The sequence below is a fragment of the Sus scrofa genome, chromosome 2, assembly GCF_054392235.1.
Source record: "Sus scrofa isolate SSC_HxYL_T2T_F1_AM1 chromosome 2, Sscrofa_HxYL_maternal_Yorkshire_Landrace_v2.0, whole genome shotgun sequence".
Classification (NCBI taxonomy): Eukaryota; Metazoa; Chordata; class Mammalia; order Artiodactyla; family Suidae; genus Sus; species Sus scrofa.
The window spans coordinates 8,002,720-8,021,204 of NC_139384.1; the positions used below are offsets into that span (position 1 = coordinate 8,002,720).

Sequence of the window (18,485 nt, forward strand, 5' to 3'; positions counted from 1 at the left end):
CGCCTCCCTGGCCAGGGCACGAAGATTGTTTGGTACCTTGGGGGGAGGGGGCAGAGGCAGCTGGGCCTCCGCATTTAGAGAGGATGGTGGCAGAGCCCTCGGAGCCCAGAGGCTCCCGCCAGCCATGCCCCTGATCTAGAGTTCCGCCCTAGAAAATAAGAATCCAGGAAGGCAGCTTCATCCTGCTGGCGTCAGGTCCTTCCCACAACCCTCGGGATAAAGGCAACACTCCTATGGCAGCCTCTCTAAGGCCCCCCAGAGCCTGGCCCTGTCTGCCCCCACTCCCACCCCCCTGCCTGGCCTCATCTCCCACCATCTACCCCTAACTCCCCTCCTGCAGGAGTCTCTCGAACATCACCCCTCACCTCCTCCCTGTCTGTGGGGTCACACAAACCACAATGGCCATGACATAATATCTTCTTTCTTCATTTTTATTTTATATTGGAGTATAGTTGATTTACAAGACATAACATCTTCAAATGAATTGTCTTCCTGGTTCAAGGAAGAGGCCATATCTGCTCATCTGAGGCTGATCCCCCAGTGCAAGAGTCAGTGCCTTGCACACAATAGGTGCTTAATAAATGCCGCTAGTGAACTCCCCACTCTGGGCTCTTTTAGGAAATCAAAGAGCCTGTCAGCCTTGTGCATTCTCGGGCCCCCTTCCCTGCACCCCCTTCTCTGTGTGTGGTCCTGCAAAGCCTCCTGGGAACGGGCTGAGGATACGGGCTCCTTGAGTGTTTCCGTCCTGGGGGAGCAGGTGCCTCTGGGGTATGTGTGTGTACTGCCAGGGCAGCCAGGCTGCAGGTGTGAGCGCTCCATGTGTGGGTGTGTGAGGGTGATCGTTCGTAGTCGCCTGTATGTACTGGGTGCAGGAATTCCTACCTAAGTGAGCCCTCCTGCACACAGCCACCGAGAGGGCCCCAGCGGGCACACTGTTGGATCAGCCAAGCTGAGGCCACACAGTGCGAGCAAAGTCAGTGTTGAATGTGGGCATTCTCTGAGGCCAGTTGACAGAGGACAGAGTGAACTGGGTGGTCTCAAGGGCTCAGGAACCAGGAGTTGCTCCTTAACTAGTTCTGGGCCCTCTGACCACGGGACAGCCTCCGCTCACCCTCCCCGCCTCGGCCGTCCCTGTCCCCATAGGTCTGGTTCCTGCATTTGGGTGCCAAACAACCATTTTTTGGGTCAACGTAATAAAAGCTTCCATCTGTAAGTACTTGAGACACTTACACAATTTTACTTTTTGTTATAAATAACAACATCATAGCTGTATTAAAAGGAATTTGAAAGGAGGGAAAGAAAGCCAAGTACACAGCCCCACACTGCAACACACACTGCCTTTTGGCCGGCTCTGTCTGCCTGCACATATACACTTGACAAGGGGACAATGTCCCTTATCCTTTTCCAGGTCATTTCTGCTTTGCTATCTCCCCAAGCCTTGGGAAAACCCAGCACAGCTGGCAGAGTAGGGAGGACTGTCCCCACTGTGCAGGTGCAGTGACACTGATAAGGAGGGAACTTGTCCAAGTATGTGTGACCTACATGCCAGTCAGGACCTCGGACTCCAGGCCAGTTCCCTTCTCCCTGACATGACAGCAACAGAAACACAAGATGGCCCTGAGGCCCGTGTACCCAAGAACCTTGGGTTTCTCCTGAGTCCCTCTCATTGCAGTCATCCATCCAGTCATCCATCAACTATTTCTCTCTCCATCTCACCATCCAGCCAGCCACCTATCCATCCATCTGTCTGTCCATCCATCCATCCATCCATCCATCCGTCTGTCCATCCATCCATCCATCCATCCATCCATCCATCCATCTGAATAGCCCTCTATCCCACCCTCTATCTCTTCATTCATCCATCTACCTAGCCATCTTTCCATCTATCTGTCCATTTTTCCATCTCTACATCCATGCATCCATCTGTACTGAGACCCGTCATGCTCCTGCCACTGTGTTAAACTCAGGGACCCAAAGAGGAGCCCCGTCCTCCAGGAGCTCGTGGTCCAGCGGAGAAGCCACAGTGTGAGACACACAGAGCACCAGCAGGGCCAAAAGCCCTGGCTGACCCAATCTGGGCGTGGGGGTGTGGGGGCAGCTGGAACACAGGGGGCTTTCTGGGGAAGGGGACACTGTGTGTGATGCTGGGGTCCTCTAGACTCCCATGTCACAAAAGTCACATGTGGATTCAACGACAAGCTAGAGTGGGGCCGGTGGGGCCAGGGTTCCCCCGTCTAAATTTCAGGGCCGCCGCCCAGCTTTGGACCTCAGGGCTCCCCCCTGAAGTGGAATGCTCTTCAGCTTTACGGTTCGGTTCGGTTTGGTTCGACTGCCTTGGAGAGCTGTTCTCACTGATGTTAATTTCTACATTAGCAATTAGCCCTCCTGCTTCTTTCCAACCTCTGGCTCTTTGGGATGGATTTTTATGTGTGTGTCATTAATCAGACGCCTATATGTGCTGCTGGAAACCCAGGTGGGCTTTATGGCTGGTGACTTAGCTGAGTGGCATTTTAAATGAACAACACACCTGCCCCCCTCCCTGGGCAGAGCTGCCCTGTGGCAAAGAGGGCAGAGTTTAGATCACTGTAAGCAGGTCAGAGCTGGCGGGAGCTAGGAGACCAGGGGTGTTCTTTCATTTTAGACTCCCAGGCTGAGGTCAACATCTGTATCCGACCTTTAGAGATGAAAATTCTCTTTGTGACTCAAACCCAGAATTTGTTCCATGGCTGCTGACTCCCTCCCACCAGGATGGCCCTCCTCGGGGTCTGTGCCTTCTCCCCCACTGCAGGGTGTAGGTCACTGCTCGCCTGTGCCAGCATGGACCTGGGTGCCACTGGTCAAGTTCTCTCTCTCCAGGGGGCAGAGGGCTGGGGGCCGGGGCCACAGGGCAGGGAGAGCTTTTCCTTTGGGAGTGTGGACTACTCTTGTAACAGAGTCAGCATGCTAGGGGGTTGAGCAGGAAGGGCATTTCAGGCTGAGGGAACAGCATAAGCAAAGGCTCTGAGGCGAGAGGGCTTGGTGCAGTGAGAAGGCTGGTGTCCTAGAGCTCTGACTTAGTGGAGGGAAGGGCTCTAAGTTGAAGTGGGAGATGGGATTCTGGCCTTGAGTGTTTTGAATGCTCTGCTGAGGGGCCTGGTCTTCATTCTGAGGGCAGTGGGGTGCCAGCAAGGCTGCCCAGGCAGAGAGGGGCAAGATTGGAGGGTACCGGGGTGCATGAGAGGGGACCCTTGAGAGACTGGGACCACAAGGCAGGGAGTGTCCTCAAGAGCAAACGTGAGGAACAGAGGGATTGAGGCTAAGGGGCTGACTCGGAGGCATCCCTGAAAACAGGCCTGGGGGCTGAGGGGGTCCCCCCCGTCCCCTCCTCACTGGAGGATAGCCGAGTGCACTGGTGACCACACCAAGTAGCTGGGGTCTCGGAATCCTCTTGGGGAGGGGTGCCAGTTCTAGGTGCCCTGGGGAGGGCAGCAGGAAGGCCCCAGAGGGGGCCTGTTGGCGGCTCCAGCTCCTCCCTCTGCACGCGAGGCGGCCCCTCCCTGCCCCCTTCTCACTCGCTCTGGCCCCCAGGCTTGGCACCGCAGCATGGCACCTGCATAGCATAGCAGGTGAGAAGGGGAGGAGGTGAGAGAGCCTGCATTCGGGCGTGAACCCTCCAAGCCTCCACTCTGCTAATTAAACCATTTCCTGATAAAACTCAGGCTTTCAGGGATGGGTGTGGGAGCCAGTCTGCGGGCAGCTGTAGGAGCCCACGCCACCTGGCTGGCGCCCCCCTCACAGGCAGATCACTGGGAACCGGGTGGGCAGTGCCCAGAGCAGAGAAGCCAGCGGCTCCAGTGTCCCAGGAAGCCACTCTTCAGGGACAGAGCCTTTCTCGAGAAAAAACATGGGACTCCCACTGTGACAGCTGTCCTCCCCGCTTCCCTTGACATGTGGGCCAGAGCCAGGACCTGGGGAGCAAGGGCAGCTATGGCCAGAGGTGGCCTGGGACTTGACTCCCATCCCCTGGTGCTAGGCCAGCAGAGCGGGCCAGGGGCCACCCCAGCCTGGACTATTGGCCACGCCGCCCCCCAGCCCCAGGCCCAGCAATCCCTCCCTGCGCTGTCTGGGGGCTCTGGCCGCCTGGCTGTACCAGTTTAGGGTGCCTTCCCCACAGTGTGGCTGAGCAGTGGGGACCTAGAAAGGCCACTGAGCAGGCAGTGGCGAGACAGAAGAGCCAGCAGACGCCTGAAGAGGCCTCCAGTGCCTGGAGTGAGCTCGCGTCTTTGAAATCTCCGAGCCAGCGGGCGGCTGGAGCTGCGAGAGGGGGTGTGGGCTGGCCAAGGGCGGCTGGAGCTCAGCCGGGCGCGTGACCACTGCTCTCAGCCTCTGGGCAGGGAGGCCCTTGAGGGGGCTTGACGGCTCTGCTGTTGGGGGCAAGGGGAGGGGGGACACAGGGCCCTCCAAGGCCTGTCCTCCTGCCCTCAGGAGGGGCGCCGTGGCCAGAGCCCACCCATGCAAGACAGGAGACATTCATGGCCTTTGTCCCCACCACCCCTGCCGCAGAGTCCTGTGAAGGAGCTGCCTGCTGGTCTGGTCTACCTTGCAGGGCTTGTTGTAACTCAGTTTCCATGCACGAGGGTCTGTGTCCAGCCCGTGGCAGCCCGGCGAGGACGAGTGTGGTACAGCCAGCAAAGGCCAGGCCTTTCTCTGGAAATTGGCCTGCTTTTGCTGGCAGAACAGTGGCTATGCCTTTCCGCTGTGCCCCACGGTGAGCTCTTAGCTGAGGGGGCCCTCAGCGGGTGCAGGCGGTGGGAGCCCCAGACAGAAGCCCCCGTCCCCTCCTGGTCACTGGCCGGCTTCCACATGCGCTCACCTAGGCCCTAGACCACCCTGCCCACAAGATGGGCCCCACACAGTGTACAGGCCATAGCTCTCGAGCAGGTGTTTGAAGGAGGACTTTGCTGGTATGTCTAGTGGGCTTGGGGACCATGGAGGTCACAGTTAGAGGCCTCCCAGGGAGCAGGCTGAGGTGCTTTCAGAACTTAGATTCTGCTCAAGGTCCCCCTCCTCTGTCACCACTGCCCTCGGCTCTCTCTCCAGCCTCAGATTCGTATGGCCAGGGTTGAGCATGCATCCCAGGGACCCTCAGCACCCTGCCAGCTGCTGCATTGGCAACGCCAGTCCTCCTTAGACCTCCACCACTGGCCACACGCAAAGCCATGAGCTGGGGACTCCAGGTCACACACCTGTGGCTCCAGTGCAGCTGGTGGAAACTGTGTCCACTTCCCTCTCGCCAGCTGTGCCAACCTCCCACCCCGAGGGACAGGCTTCCTGTTGCCCAGCTCCCCCCAGCTCTTCAGCTTCCCTGCACCGGCAGAAGCCCATGCCAAGGGATTTTCGCCTCTGTGTTGGAAATCTCTCACCCCCTCCCCTCCTTCCCGTAAACTCACTCTCCAGCCCGGAGCAACAACGCCACGCGCCCAAGCCAGGCGGCCAGACTTTGTTAATATTTACAGCGAATGGCTCAGGAAGCTATTAGCTTCCTTTTCTTGTTGTTAATTGAAAGAGGAGAAAATGGTTGTAACACTTCAAAAGGACTTAAAGCAGAGCCTGAGAGACCAGCTGAATTGGGAGGAAGGGAAAAGAGAGAGACCGTTTTAAATAAAGAAAGGAAGCCTACACCTCACACGAGGGTGACCGACGCTCCTGCCCGGCTCTGCAGCCGCCTGGCTTTCCTCTGAGGTTTCCTCGTTGCCGCTCATTGTATATTTTCCTATTCATTTGGGAATCTGCCTTAAGGATAGAAAGAGGAAGAAAAAGGATTCACGGTGCACTTTGTTAATAACGGGACTCTTTGAGGCTGCAACTAACAAGGCCCCGGGTACCTTTGCTCCCAGAGCACATGGGCGGGCCCTTGCCCAGCAGCCTCGCCTCCCAGGATCCAGGCCCGGACAGGGAGCATCAGGCTAAGGAGATCCCTGGGTGCCTGACCTGGGTGTGACCTCGTGGAAGCACTTGCGCCTCGGTACCTCCCTCACCCCCATGGGCCCCAGGGACAGCAAAGGCTGCCATGGTCGTGGGGCGTGGGAGGACTTACTGAATCCTGGTGGACAGGGAGCTGGGGGTCCAGCATTGCCAGGTCTCTGGCCTTTGCAGTTGGCCTCCCCGAGCCCCATCTCCCAGAGAGAAATGATCCCTCTACCACACGGGTCTGGTTAGCTTCTGGAGTCTGACCTACGTTGCAAGCAACCAAATGGCTCTGCCAGCTCCCTGCAGTCAGATGGGGCAGGTGGGCTGACTCAAAAGGTCTTAGCTCTGGGGGCCCTCCAGGAAGGGAGCACGAGTGAGCCAGAACACACACCTCCTTTGTCCCCAGCCTGCTTTAGAATGGCCTCTTGGGCCCCCCTGGCATCCTGCTCTCTACTAGCCTGGCCTCCTCTGGGTCTGCAGAACAAGGTGGCCGATGGCTCCAGGCGCGGAGGGTCCAGCTCCTGGGTCTGGACAGGTGGCATGAAAGGAGGGAGAGACGACGCATTAAAGGAGGGCCTCTCCCACCTGCTCCTTCTCTGCTTCTGCCCCAGTCGGACCGGACAGGAACCTTGTTCAGTCTGGGCTCCGGGAGAGGCACAGCCACACTGAGGGCAGGAGGCCCAGGGGGTGGGAAGCAGCTAGTTCAGTGACAGGGGGCAGTGACAGGGGTGGGACAGTTCAGGGAAGAGAGCCAATTCCCTGCCCACTGTTTTCTGGACAGGTGACCTCGACACAGAAGACCAACCTGTTCTGGGAGGGATTCAGTTAAGGGAGAAACCTGTAACAGGCATAGATGCCCCGAGATGAGCCAGACTGCCATTGCCAGGGGTGCCATTGCCACTGCGTGGCGGTGAGGTGGGCCCAGGATGAACCCATCAGGCGGGGGCCTAGCCAGCCCAGGCTCCCTTCTCCGGAGGTCTGCTCTTGCAGCCAGACTGCTGTTCCCTCTGGCTGCCCCCACCCAGCCTCTGTCCTCCTCCTCCCAGCCCTGGCCCTGAACCCCCCACCTGGACTCACATTGTCTTTAACCCCCGCCAGTGACCTCTTAAGGGTAAAGGCTGTGTGTCTGCAGCGCCAGTGACAACTTAGCTAACCTGACTGAGTTCTTTCTTTCTTTTCTGTTTTTTGCTTTTTTTTTTTTCTGCTGTTTAGGGCCGCAGGTGTGGCATATGAAATTTCCCAGGCTAGGGGTCAAATTGGAGCTACAGGTTCCAGCCTACACCACAGCCCAGCCATAGCAACACCAGATCCTTAACCTGCTGAGCAAGGCTAGGGATCGAACCCACAACCTCATGATTACTAGTCGGGTTCGTCTCTGCTGAGCCACAACAGGAACTCCCTGACTGAGTTCTGAGGACAGCCCAGGCACAGGGAGCTAAGTGCTTTACATGGATGATAGTACTAATACAGCAACAGCCGCAGCAGCCCCGTATTAAGCCCGAGGCAGGCACTATTCTTCCTTCACCTCACTGAACCCACAGGCACTATCATTACCGTCTCAATGTTCCACCCGAGGAAACAGAGCTATCCAGGAGGCTGCCCAAGGTCACGCAGTGGGTCCGATGCAGAGCCGGAACACAAACCCACTCTAGTCTCGGCCCTGTGCTCAAGGCACGTCTCCCGCGTGGCCAGGACTTCAAGGCAGCGCTCCCCAACCCGGTGCACGGGGCACATAGCGTGTTAAAGGCTCTGAGAAGTCCCGTCTCAAAGACACCAGTTGAATGGTTTGCTCGTAGCTGTTACCTGTTAACCTCCCAGCTTTCGCATGTTCTTCCGAACATGCCTTGGGAGACGTGGTAGGAAGACTGGCGAGCGTCTGCTGTGCGCCCACGCCGGGCGGTGGTGAGGGCAGGCATGTCTCTGCCCTCAGCCCCCCAGGTCCCGCTTGGTGCCTGGCACACAGGAGGCACATACAGTAGCAAACGAGGGCCCAAGGAAGGAGGGAGCAGGTGTGTAGCTGCACTGGGGCCACGGCAAGCCACAGGTCCTGGCCAGACACAGCCTCCATCCTAAGCCGCCCCCTCTCCTCCTGCAGCCCTGGACCCAATGTCGCCCCGTCTGGCCTCCCCCCTCCCCCCAGCGGCCAGGCCGAAACAGGCCCCATTGTGCCTCCTGGCAGGGTCGGAGCCCTCTGCCCCCACCCCAGGGCCCCCGCCAGGCGATGTACCACTTCCCTTCCCTTCCAGCTCTGTGGCTCCGGCCTTGACATTCCGATCACATCCCCCAGCCCTGCCTGGAATACTAATCCTCCTAAGATGAAACCATCCGTGTTTAATTTTTTTAAGAGCCCGGCAGAAAGAAAAGACAGAGTAGAGGCATTAGTGGTGGAAGTTGGGGCCTCCTTGAAGCTGTGTTCAGAGCTTCTCTGGGCGGCTGCCTTGAGAATGTGGGGTGCCACTCCTTCCCCATGGTCACGACACCCCCGATGAGGGCAGGAGAGAGCTGGCCCCGTGCATGCTGCTAGGTAACCCAGGACCTCCTGACAGTCCCCAAAATAGGCCACGCAAGGAGGCAGCCCATTTTCCAGTGGGTGGCGGCCCAGGCTGGCCTTCTGAACACACCAGGGCAGGCTGCAGGCCTTGGCTTGGGAGGCCTTCAGAAGGGAGACCCCTAATTAAGAGGGGCAGCCAGGCTACCTCTCCCCTGTCCATTGTTTGCAAGTTAGGTTTCTGCCCAGCTCCCTTCAGAAGATGGAGCCAGGCCACTGATGGGGCTGGGGTCACAGTGGGGACAGAGGGAGGGCTGGGGGGCAGGAGCACCTGGGAAGAGGGACAGGGAGGGCGCTTCCGGGCCAGATGACCTTGGATGAGCCCTTCATCTCTTGGGGCCTCAGCTGGGGCACTAGGATGAGGCTGCAGGGATAGGAAGGCGGTTACAGGGAGAGCAGGTGGTTGACACCTCTGGAGTTGAAGGTCGGAGTTGAACCCCTTGTGCAACTTCAACAGCTGTTACGTGGGCCCGTGTGTTCCGTCTCTGAGCGGTGGTTTCCGTATCCATGAGGCGGAGTAAAGAGGGACGCGCCCTCCCGGGCCTGCGGTGATGGTCAAAGGAGGTGCCTCGCAGGTGCCCTAAGGACTAGCCGGGCCCCCTGCGCCCTCACGGAAGCCCCAGCGACAATGGTTAGTGCAACCTCTGAGACAGATGCTCTCAGTAAACTCTCCCCTCGGCTTCCCCCACCCCTCAGGCGGCCTGACACCCACTCCCTCTCCCCCAGCCTCAGCCCGGGCCCCCCGACCCTCAGGCTCCTCCCGCGGCTGACTCTCCCTCACACCAGCCCTGTGCTGGGGTGAGCTTAGCTCGGTGCTGCCTCCCTCTCACATCCATGTCCCCAGAGGGAAGAATGAAATTGTAGTGGCAGGAAACATGACAGAACACGAAACATGATGAAATCAGCTATGTAAATTGTGAAATCCAAATCACAGCCCTGTGCCTTCCGCAGCGCGTGGTAAATGCTGGCAAAGGCCCCAGGGACCGGAGACCCCGTGGTGCACGTCTCCAGGCCACCGAACCTCTGTCCGGGGCAGGGGCGGGGGCGTGAGTGGTGGCTGCAGGTGGCTCCAGCTGCTGGCCAGCCACTCCCGCCCTCGCCCTCCTCCTCTGGCAGGCAGGGTCCTAGAGACCCCTGACCGACCTCGAGGCCTCAGCAAGACACCACTCTGTGCGATTTCTGCCCTGGAGCTCACTGCTGGGGATCAGATCCTATCTCGTCCCTCCCCGCGCTGTCCCCCAGCTCACATCCTCTCTCAGATCCTCCCTGAGGACCCCTGCCTCAGGCCCTGCCCCCTGGGGTCCCCCATGAGACAAACCCCAACCCAGTTGGCGAAGGGACCTTCTGCTCTTCCTGGGCCCCATTTCAGTCTCCCGAGGCCTCTGACTCAGAACATGGGCCTGATTGGTGGGCAGGGACAAGCCTGGGGCCAGTCAGCCCTTTAGCTGCCTGCTCCCTCTGCTTTGCTTCAGGGATACCCTGCGGCCAATGCGCCAGCTTCTGCCACCTCCCCACGTGCTGGGCCGCTGGCCCCCCTCCCCAGCCCCCACCCCGACTGGCACAGCCACCTGTGAGCACAGCGCTGGTGCAGGGAGGGTGACTCCAAGCAATTTTTTGGCCACCCCCCCTCTGCTGAGGGGCTGCATCGTAAATTACTATTGACCTGAAGACGGCCGGGCTGGCGACGAGATAGGGAGATAAAGTACTGGGCTCAATAATTGTGCCCTGCTGCCTAAATGTACTTATTTGTGGCTTTCCTACCCACTAGGAAACCCGACGATAAATAACTGCCAACTATTAGGCTCCTGGATGGGAGGAAAAACACCCTTGGATCTGTTTCCTGAGGATGGGCAAGGGCCGGAGACCCGCACACCCTCCCATCCACCCTGCTGGGTGATCTGACGCTCCCAGGCCCACTCCCCGAGGCAGAGGGCTCCCGCCCCACGTTACAGATGGGAAGACCGAGGCTCAGAGATGTGAGGTACCTTGGCCCAGGTCCAGGGGGACCCTCAGATCTGGATTTGCCCAGGGCTTTTCCAGTTTTAGCACAAATCCTGGGTAACCCAGGACAGCGGGTCCCCCTGCGCTGGTCTCACAGCAGAGTCAAGGCCAAGACCCTGCTCTTTTCAACCCAGAGCCGCTGGGTGCTCTTAACCGGTGTGAGGCGTCTTCAGCTTCACTTGCCTACATCCTGCTCCAAGGCCCTCAGGACTTCGAAGGCCATGCCTCCAGCTTGCTCTGGGCCCAGGAGGCTGTGGTCACCTGAGGGCTCCTGGAGCCCTGGCTTCTGGCTGGCTTGGCCATGGGGAGCCCCAGCGGCCGCGCAGAGGGAGGGAGGGCAGCCGGGTGGAGCGTGGACTCTTGGGCAGCATCCCTCTCCTGGCTTCTCTCTCTGGGCTGGTAACCTCTGCCTCCCCTCCGCCTCTGGCTTGCGTGGCGAATCTCCCGGGTGTGGCCAACCCAGAGCGCCCACCCTTCCCGGGCTGGTCCCCCGGCTTTGTGAACAGCCCCTCCAGGACACTCTGACCCCCTGCCAAGTGAAACGGGAGAGCTGCTTTCACCCCCTGAGCGCCTACTGTATGCCATGTACATTCAAAGTCTTTTTCTGTCCGCACTGACCCATTTCATACTCTTAATGACCCTATGAGGAGGCATGTTGCTCCCTTTTCACAGACGAGGCAACTGAGCCCAGAGAGGTTAAGTGACTTGCCTTGGGTCACACAGATGATCAGGCAGCCTGGCTCTGAGTCTCTGGATAGAAACATGAAAACCTAGAGAGGAGGAAGGATCTGCTTAAAGTGTTAAGGTCAAGAGACAAACAGTAAAGGGCTGTGCACCCTGGAGCCACAGGGACAAGAGGTGGTGCCGTCAGGAACTGCCAGGCAGATAGAGTGCAGCCCCTCACAGGCGTCCTGGTGCCAGAATGGATGCTGTGGGTAACTGCTAGCGGGATGCTGGAGACGGGGTGCAGAGGCCCGGGGGTGCCAGGAGCTACGATGAAAGGAGGAGGCTGTGCTGAGCCCTCTGGGGTTGGAGGGGGACACAGATACCCCATGGGGAGCCCTGAGCTGGGCAGCCCTGCCCAGAAGAGCACAGGGACTGAGGCGTCACATGGCTCCACTGCTGACGGCCACGGTCCCAGCTACCACATGCAGGCGAGAGTAGAGGCAAGCAGAGGAGGCGAGGCCGACGGTTACAGATGCCCCCTCCCCATCTTATCCGCTGCGGCCCAACCTCCCACGTGGCAGCCCCACAAGGAGCATCTTCGAGCCTCCCTTTCACAAGTGAGGAATCGAAGGCTTCTAGAGCAGCATGTCTGGGGTCTCACAGCCTCAGAGGAGCAGAGCAGGGGCTGGACCTGGCCTCCCTGCCCCCAAGTCCCTGCTGCCCTTCCCCAGCCCTGCCCAGCAGCCAAGCCTCTAGACACACAGGCCCCTCCATCTCCCGGTTACGGCTCCCCAGGGCACCCGCCTGGTGTTTCCCCAGGGGAACCGAGCGGCTTTAATCGCCCCACCTGGAGGAGTCCCCAGATGCTCCGCTTTATTTTTGCAAGCACTCCTGAGTAACAGAGTCCCCGGGGCCCTGGGGTGGGGGCAGGAGACCCACAGGGGTCCAAGGTCTATGGGGAGAGCCAGAGGAGCAGGCTGGGAGAGGCCGATAGAGACGGCGGCAGTGCTGATGTGGGAACCTGTCTGTCTAGCCACGCCAAGCTGGGTGACCTTGGGCAGAGTCCTCTCTGGGCCCTCGAACAGCCTGGACCCCCTCCTGAGCCTCTCCTGCCTCTCCCTTGCCCCAGAAGCTAAGGGGCACTAAGGCATTGCCCATCCCCATTCGCAAGGAAAGTGGTCAGTGGACCTGGTCATGCAGAGAGGTCCCCACTGGGCCAGGCGTCCCACCTCCAGTTATCCACATCCCAGCTTGGGAGTGAGGCTGCCAGGACGCTGGCTCCGGCTGTGCCCATTCCACAGGCCACTATCACCTTGGGGCATCTGTGGCAATGCCTGGCAGCCCGGGACGTGGATCCAGGGGTAGGGAGGGTGAGGGGTGCACCCAGCTAGACCCTGCCCGTTCTAGGGCTTAGCAGACACGGGCTGCTCGGTGGGGGCCACACATCCCAGCCCCTCCCTTGGTCTTGGCTGCCTGTTGTCCTCAGCAAGCGGTTTGGGCTGTGTGTGGGGGGGGGCGGTGCTGACCCAAGCCTGGGGGGTGGGGCATGGTGGAAGAGGAGTGAGGTCTGGGGGGCGGCCCCATGAAGGGGCCCCTCTGCCCTGATCTTCTCCCCCCTCCCCTCCCTGAGCAGCAGAAGCAGGACTTGCAGCCGGCTCATTTTCCTCCTTAGATCCTGGGAGCCCTTCCAGAAGGCCCTGTTCTGGGCACCGAGGTGGGGCTGGGGCCTCACTGGGGCAGGAGGCCTGCCCACATGGGCTTCCAGGCCGGTGCATGCCCGCTTCTGCCAGACCTGCAGATCCCGGCCTCGCATCGCCGTGCCATCATTTATTTTAACACCTTTGTGGTCCGCATTTGGGTGCAGGTGAAACATCCCAGGGGTGGGATGTTAATTGTGCGCCACGGGTGCGGGACGAACATGCATCTGGGGGCGTAGATGAGGTGGCAGCCACCCAGGAGGTGGCCGCGTGGCTGCTGTGAGGGGTTGTGAAGGGTGGGGAGCCAGGCACCCTGCTTGCGTCAGGACTCAACATGATCCGGGGGCATCAGCCAGGAGACATGGGGGGCCGCGGAAAGGGTCTCTACATGGAAAAGGCTTCTCTGGTTTTCCTCTTTGTACCCCTGCGATGGCGAGTGAGGACAGCGTCGGCCCTGCCAGGTCAGGAAGGGCTGGCAGGCTCCCTCCTAACACCACTTCCAGTGTGGCTGAGAAGTCCCAGGGGGCGGGAGGAAGGAGGGCGAAGTTAGAGTCCGGGGGGCATCTGGGTGAGTCACAAACCCCTCAGTGCTGTCGCCTGTGCTGCGGGCACGCTAATGCTCCCTCCTTGCTTCTCTCCCTCCTTTCTTCCCCACACGTGACCCAACATGTACCACGTGGTTCCTGGGCAGAGCAGGAGCCAGCAGGCAGGGAGGAGGCTGGCTCTGGGAGCTTCAGAGAGAAGCCCACCCAACCTGGGGGCAGCTGGAAGGCAGGGGTGCATGAGGGCGGTATCTGCACTCATCCTGAGGGCAGCGGGGGTGCCTGGAAGCGGGGGACGGGGGTCTTGGGTGGATGCGAGAGTAGAAAGCTGGAGAAGGGCGGTCTGGGGCTGGCATGGGGCTGCTCTATGCTCTGGGCTGGGGGCTACCACTGAGCGCCAAACGTGCAGGTAGACGCCCCAAGCGGGCATGTCTGGGCGTGGCTGACCGTGCACCTTGCTCACTAAACAGCAAACCAACAACTACGGGAAGCTTCCCTTGGCCCTGCACAGAGGACCTTGGGCAGGGCAGCCAAGCCCCTCGTCCCCCACTCCAGCCCTGGGGCTCCTGTCGCACGCCAGGTGCAGTCCCCAGAGCTCCACAGGGAGGGGCACAGAAGGGAGGCCCCCGTTGCTCCTGCAGCGGCCGCCCCGCCTGCTCCTCGGCTTCAGGAGACAGGCCCCTCGCTATCTGCTGGGGGCAGGGGGTACGTGGGGACAGGAAGGAGCACCGGCGGCCTCTCTGACCGCACAGGCGGGGCGGGCCCCAAAGGAGCCCGCTTCCTTTGTCCCCAGAACACTATCTCCATCACCTTCCTAATCCCCCACTGGCACCCCCCAGCCCCACCCAGTGCACAGCTGGCCAGAGAAGTTCGGAAACCCACCTACTTGGGCCTGTCCAGGAAGAGGTGGAGCTCTGATTTGACCCCCGGCCTTTCTTAGAGCAGAGCTGCTCACAGCCCCACTGGGCCTGGCCCAGGCCTTCAGAGCCCCCAGCTGATGATACCAAGCTTCCACCTGGGATAGCCTGGCCAGCCCTTGGCCAACCCCAGTGGCCAGTGCCTGGCAGGAGCCACGGGCCTGTCGATGCGTGACTGTCCCTTCTCCCCAAGACAGGCAGACCCCGCTGCCCCGCAGCTGCACGGAGAGTCAGAGTATGGGACAAGGCTATCCCTGCACCGGCCCACGCTGCGGCTTGTGGTGGAGCTGGCGGGTGGCAGGGGACAGACTTGGGAGATTTATGAGCTGGGTTAAAATTTAATTTGGGTGGAAGATCCCGGCCAGCCGATCCGGCTGCCCCAGACAAATGGCCTCGTCTCCGCCGGCTCCCGCCCCATGGTTGGGCCTGGCCCCCATGCCAGCCACCCCCGCACTCCCTCCCCGGAAGGCAGGCCGCCGCCCCGCCGAGAAATCATAGCACCGAATTTGATTTGGGGCAGGAGCAGCGGGCACTGAGCCTTGTTTGCACTTCAGCTCCAAATTGAACAGGACAGAATGGGCTCTGGGTGGGAACTGCCTCCGCCAGGGCCTCCCTCGGGGCCGGGCCAGCCCCCTCGCTGGGAGAGGCGGCCCGGGCACCACACCTGTCCACTCCCACGTGCCTGCCCCCCCGCCCAGATGCCCTCTGTCCTCAAGCCTTGTCTTCTGCCCAGAACCCCGATCCTCCCCTGGGCCCTGACTGCCTGGGCTGGATTCCCAGACACGCTAGGAGATTTTATACAAGCCACTGAACCTCCTGGAGTCTGTTTCCGCATCTGTAAAGTGGGATCTCTTGTTACTAGCTGATGTAATAATGTAACCAGGGCCTGGGACATGGTAGTCACAGGGCAGCACCCGGGCTGCCAGGGGGGTGAGGGCTGCAGAGCTGCAGAGAGTCTTTGACCTTCCAGGACTTTTGTGGTCTTGCTCCCCACCGGGGCCAGGGCCTCATTTCTTTGGCCCAGGGATGCTGCTCTGGGTTCACCTAGTCTGATTCGATAAGGAGTGGTGCTGGGGTCCCCAAAGCATGGGTGTGGAGGCCAAGGCAGAGCTGTGACAGCATAACCCCATTCCCTCCCGGCTGATCCCCTGCCTGAGTGGCTCTGTCACGGTTCTCACCCCACTGCTGTGTGCCGGGACCCTGCTGGGTGCTTTCCTGAGTGGGCACTGGCCACTGATTTTACAGAGAAGAAAAGTGAGCTCAGGGAGGTGAAGAAACTGCCCCCCTGCAATTTCTCTGCTGCCGCCAAGCTCCTGTCCACAGTGGGGGGCTTTGGAGCGAGGAGGGGGAGCTGGGCAGCTCGGGGAAGAGGAAGGAGGAGCCCCCTGACCCCAGAACTCGCACACACAACTGCGCACCCTGGTGCTGCCACTGGCAGAAGTCCAGGCCCAGAAATAGCCATGTCACCTTCCAAGGCTGGGTCCCTGTCATGGCTCTGCCTGGGCTTGGGGAGGAGGCTGACAGGAACAGGAGGCTGCAGTAACCCGAGATTGTACAGGCAGGTGTGCCTGCACACCTGCACACCTGCCCACACCCTCCACATGTGCCCACTCGCAAAGGCACACACTCACACATGCACACACGGTGGGAGGGCCAAGCTTCAGATGCCACTGTCCTGGCCTCCTGAGGGACCAGTAAAGATCCGGCCTAGAGCCACCATCTTTCTTCTCTAGCTCTGCCATGAGACCGTTCACACCGCCCCACAGCAGCGCCTGGGGGTTGGGGGCCGCCAGCTCCTGGCCAGTGCTGGACCTTAGCCGAGGCTGCCCAGCACCCTCACACACAGAGCTGGAGCCAAGGTGTTGAGGGGGCACAGGGCCCCTTGGGGGTTTCTTTTATCCTTTGGTCTCCCCCAGGAATCTGAGGTCCTTCTTCCAGATGCCTGGGGATCAGGGAGCCTGGACCCAGCCTCCCCCAACTGCACCAGTCAGTCCCACCTCTGCTCTAGACTGGGCTGGAGGGCCCTGTGTCCTCTTGCGCGGGGACCCAGCTGTGTCCCTTGCAAGCACTGGGCTAATCCTGCCAGGGGGCTCCCCAGGGGGAGGGATTAACGTGTCAACATATTTGCATTATATCAGGAGCAGCAGGGGCTTGGCTCTAAGAAGGGAGCAGCATGGCGAGGAGCCAGAAGCTGCAGCGGCCCCCAAGCCCCACATGTGCGCCCCTTTCAATGCACCCAGCACCCTCCCTGGGCTGCCGCACCCCCAGCCCCACTGCATGCCAGCCTTGACCTTGGGAGACCCAGCTTTGGGCTGGGGCACTTCAGTAGACACACACATATGCACAGACACGCACACGCACACAGAAGGGCCCAGAGACAGCCCTGTCCACGCCGTCTCCCCTCCCAGCTCTGACCTGGTGTCAGCATCTCACTGCAGCCTCTCATTATTTCCTTGTGTATTTATTTATTTATTCCCATCTCGTCCTAAAGGATTTGCAGCAGCTTATAGACATACGACCTAATACTAGAGCATCAAGAGGAGGGAATAGGTTGTAGGTTGGGGTGGGAACACCCAGGTTCTGAAGCAGACAGGCGGGCATGGGTTCAAATCCTGCTTGCTACGCATTTTTGCCCTGGAGTCACTTCACTTCTCTGCGCCTCAGTTTCCTCCCCTGTCAAATGCAGATAATGATGCCCACCTAGGGGTTGTTAGCGGATGAAAGGAGAAAGGGCAGGGAGACCTGTGGGCGCTGGCACATGGGAGGGCCACACAGCCCTTGGACGCTGTTGCGGTTGGAGAGAAGATGAAGGAGAATTAAGTCAGGGAGGACAGATGGGGGTGGAAGAGCTGGAGCGGGCACAGCACAGCCCAGCTCTGAATCCTGTGGCCAGACGCTGGCAAAATCTGTGCTGCAGGCAAGCGGCCTGGACAGGAGTCTCAACCTTCTCAAATCTTGGGGTTCAGGAATTCCCCCCAGATTCCTCTCCAGAGAACCTCACTAACACCCCATATGCCCCTCTTGAGGTGCCTAGAGCCTGCAGGGTGGAAGGGGGCAGAGGTCTGGGGTTCCAAGCTGGGGACCCCACCCTCACACCTGGTGCCTGCACCCAGAGGTGGGGTCTACAGCTCCTGGCCCCTGAGCCTCCCCCCATATCCAAACCCCACTTCAGCCTTGAACTCGGTTCACTCCCCCAGACCAGCTCTTGGTCCCAACCTGACCTTCAGTCCTTTGGCCCAGCCCACAGCTGTCCCCAGCCCCCTCACCATCACCATCATCATCGCCTCCTCCATGGGGAGCTCCCAGCCTGCCCGCAGCGCAGCCTGGCTTCCCTGGCAGCCATCAGCTGCTCCAGACCCCCCATCCTGTCTTCACTGGTTTCCCCCAAATCCTCCTCTTCCGGGGGCTCCAGGCCTGGCAGCCAGGAGGGGGTCAGGGAATTGGGCACGGGCCCCCTGGTCCACAGGCTGGTCAGGCGGCTTGAGGGGCGTGCAGAGCAGGCAGAGGCCCCCTCTGGCCCAGCCCAGGACACCAGAGCTCACATACTTTGTCATCCTGTCCTGGCAGGTGGCTGCCTGCTCTTTGAATGGCCAATTTGTTGACAAAGCCCTGGGGACTGAACGCCCATTAGAAACACCAGGTGGGAAGTGGCACCCAGGAGAGAGCCCGGGGAATTCAGTGCAGAATCCCCCCGACACTTGTGTCGGGGGGATTCTGCGGGTGGATCCCCCCGTCCACCACTAAGTGGTCCCTGGAACCATGACCTTGGCTTCCCATCTGTGACTTATCCTTCCCGTGGTTTCTCAGCTGCTATGGAAGGAGACAGATGGGGAGAGGCATGCGGCCGCCCAGCTCAGCTCGGGACCTCGAGGGAGGGGGGTGCAGGCAGCCAATGGCCTGTAGGAACAGGCTTCAGCCCCCCTCACCTGTTGGGTCCAAGTGGAAAAGCATTTACAGGGCCAGAACAAACATCAGAGTCTGTCCACATCCTAAACAGCCCAGCCTCCAGGACCATGAGGCTATGATGAGCCCTGAGTGTGTCCGACAAGCTGAGATAAACTTGGGATAAACTGGTTGATGGTAACTGATTTTAAAAGAATTACAGGAGCTCCTGCTGTGGTGCAAGGGGATTGGCAGTGTCCTGGGGGCCGCTGGGACGCGGGTT

General features: G+C 60.1%; 2 protein-coding genes across 4 annotated transcripts in view; one reads left to right on the forward strand and one right to left on the reverse strand.

The window, feature by feature from the left end:
* MACROD1 (mono-ADP ribosylhydrolase 1) overlaps positions 1-18,485 on the forward strand; it is a 149,456-nt gene that overhangs the window by 54,348 nt on the left and 76,623 nt on the right.
* Positions 1-18,485, reverse strand: part of FLRT1 (fibronectin leucine rich transmembrane protein 1) — an 81,150-nt gene that overhangs the window by 21,469 nt on the left and 41,196 nt on the right. The gene's annotated exons all lie outside the window — the stretch shown is intronic.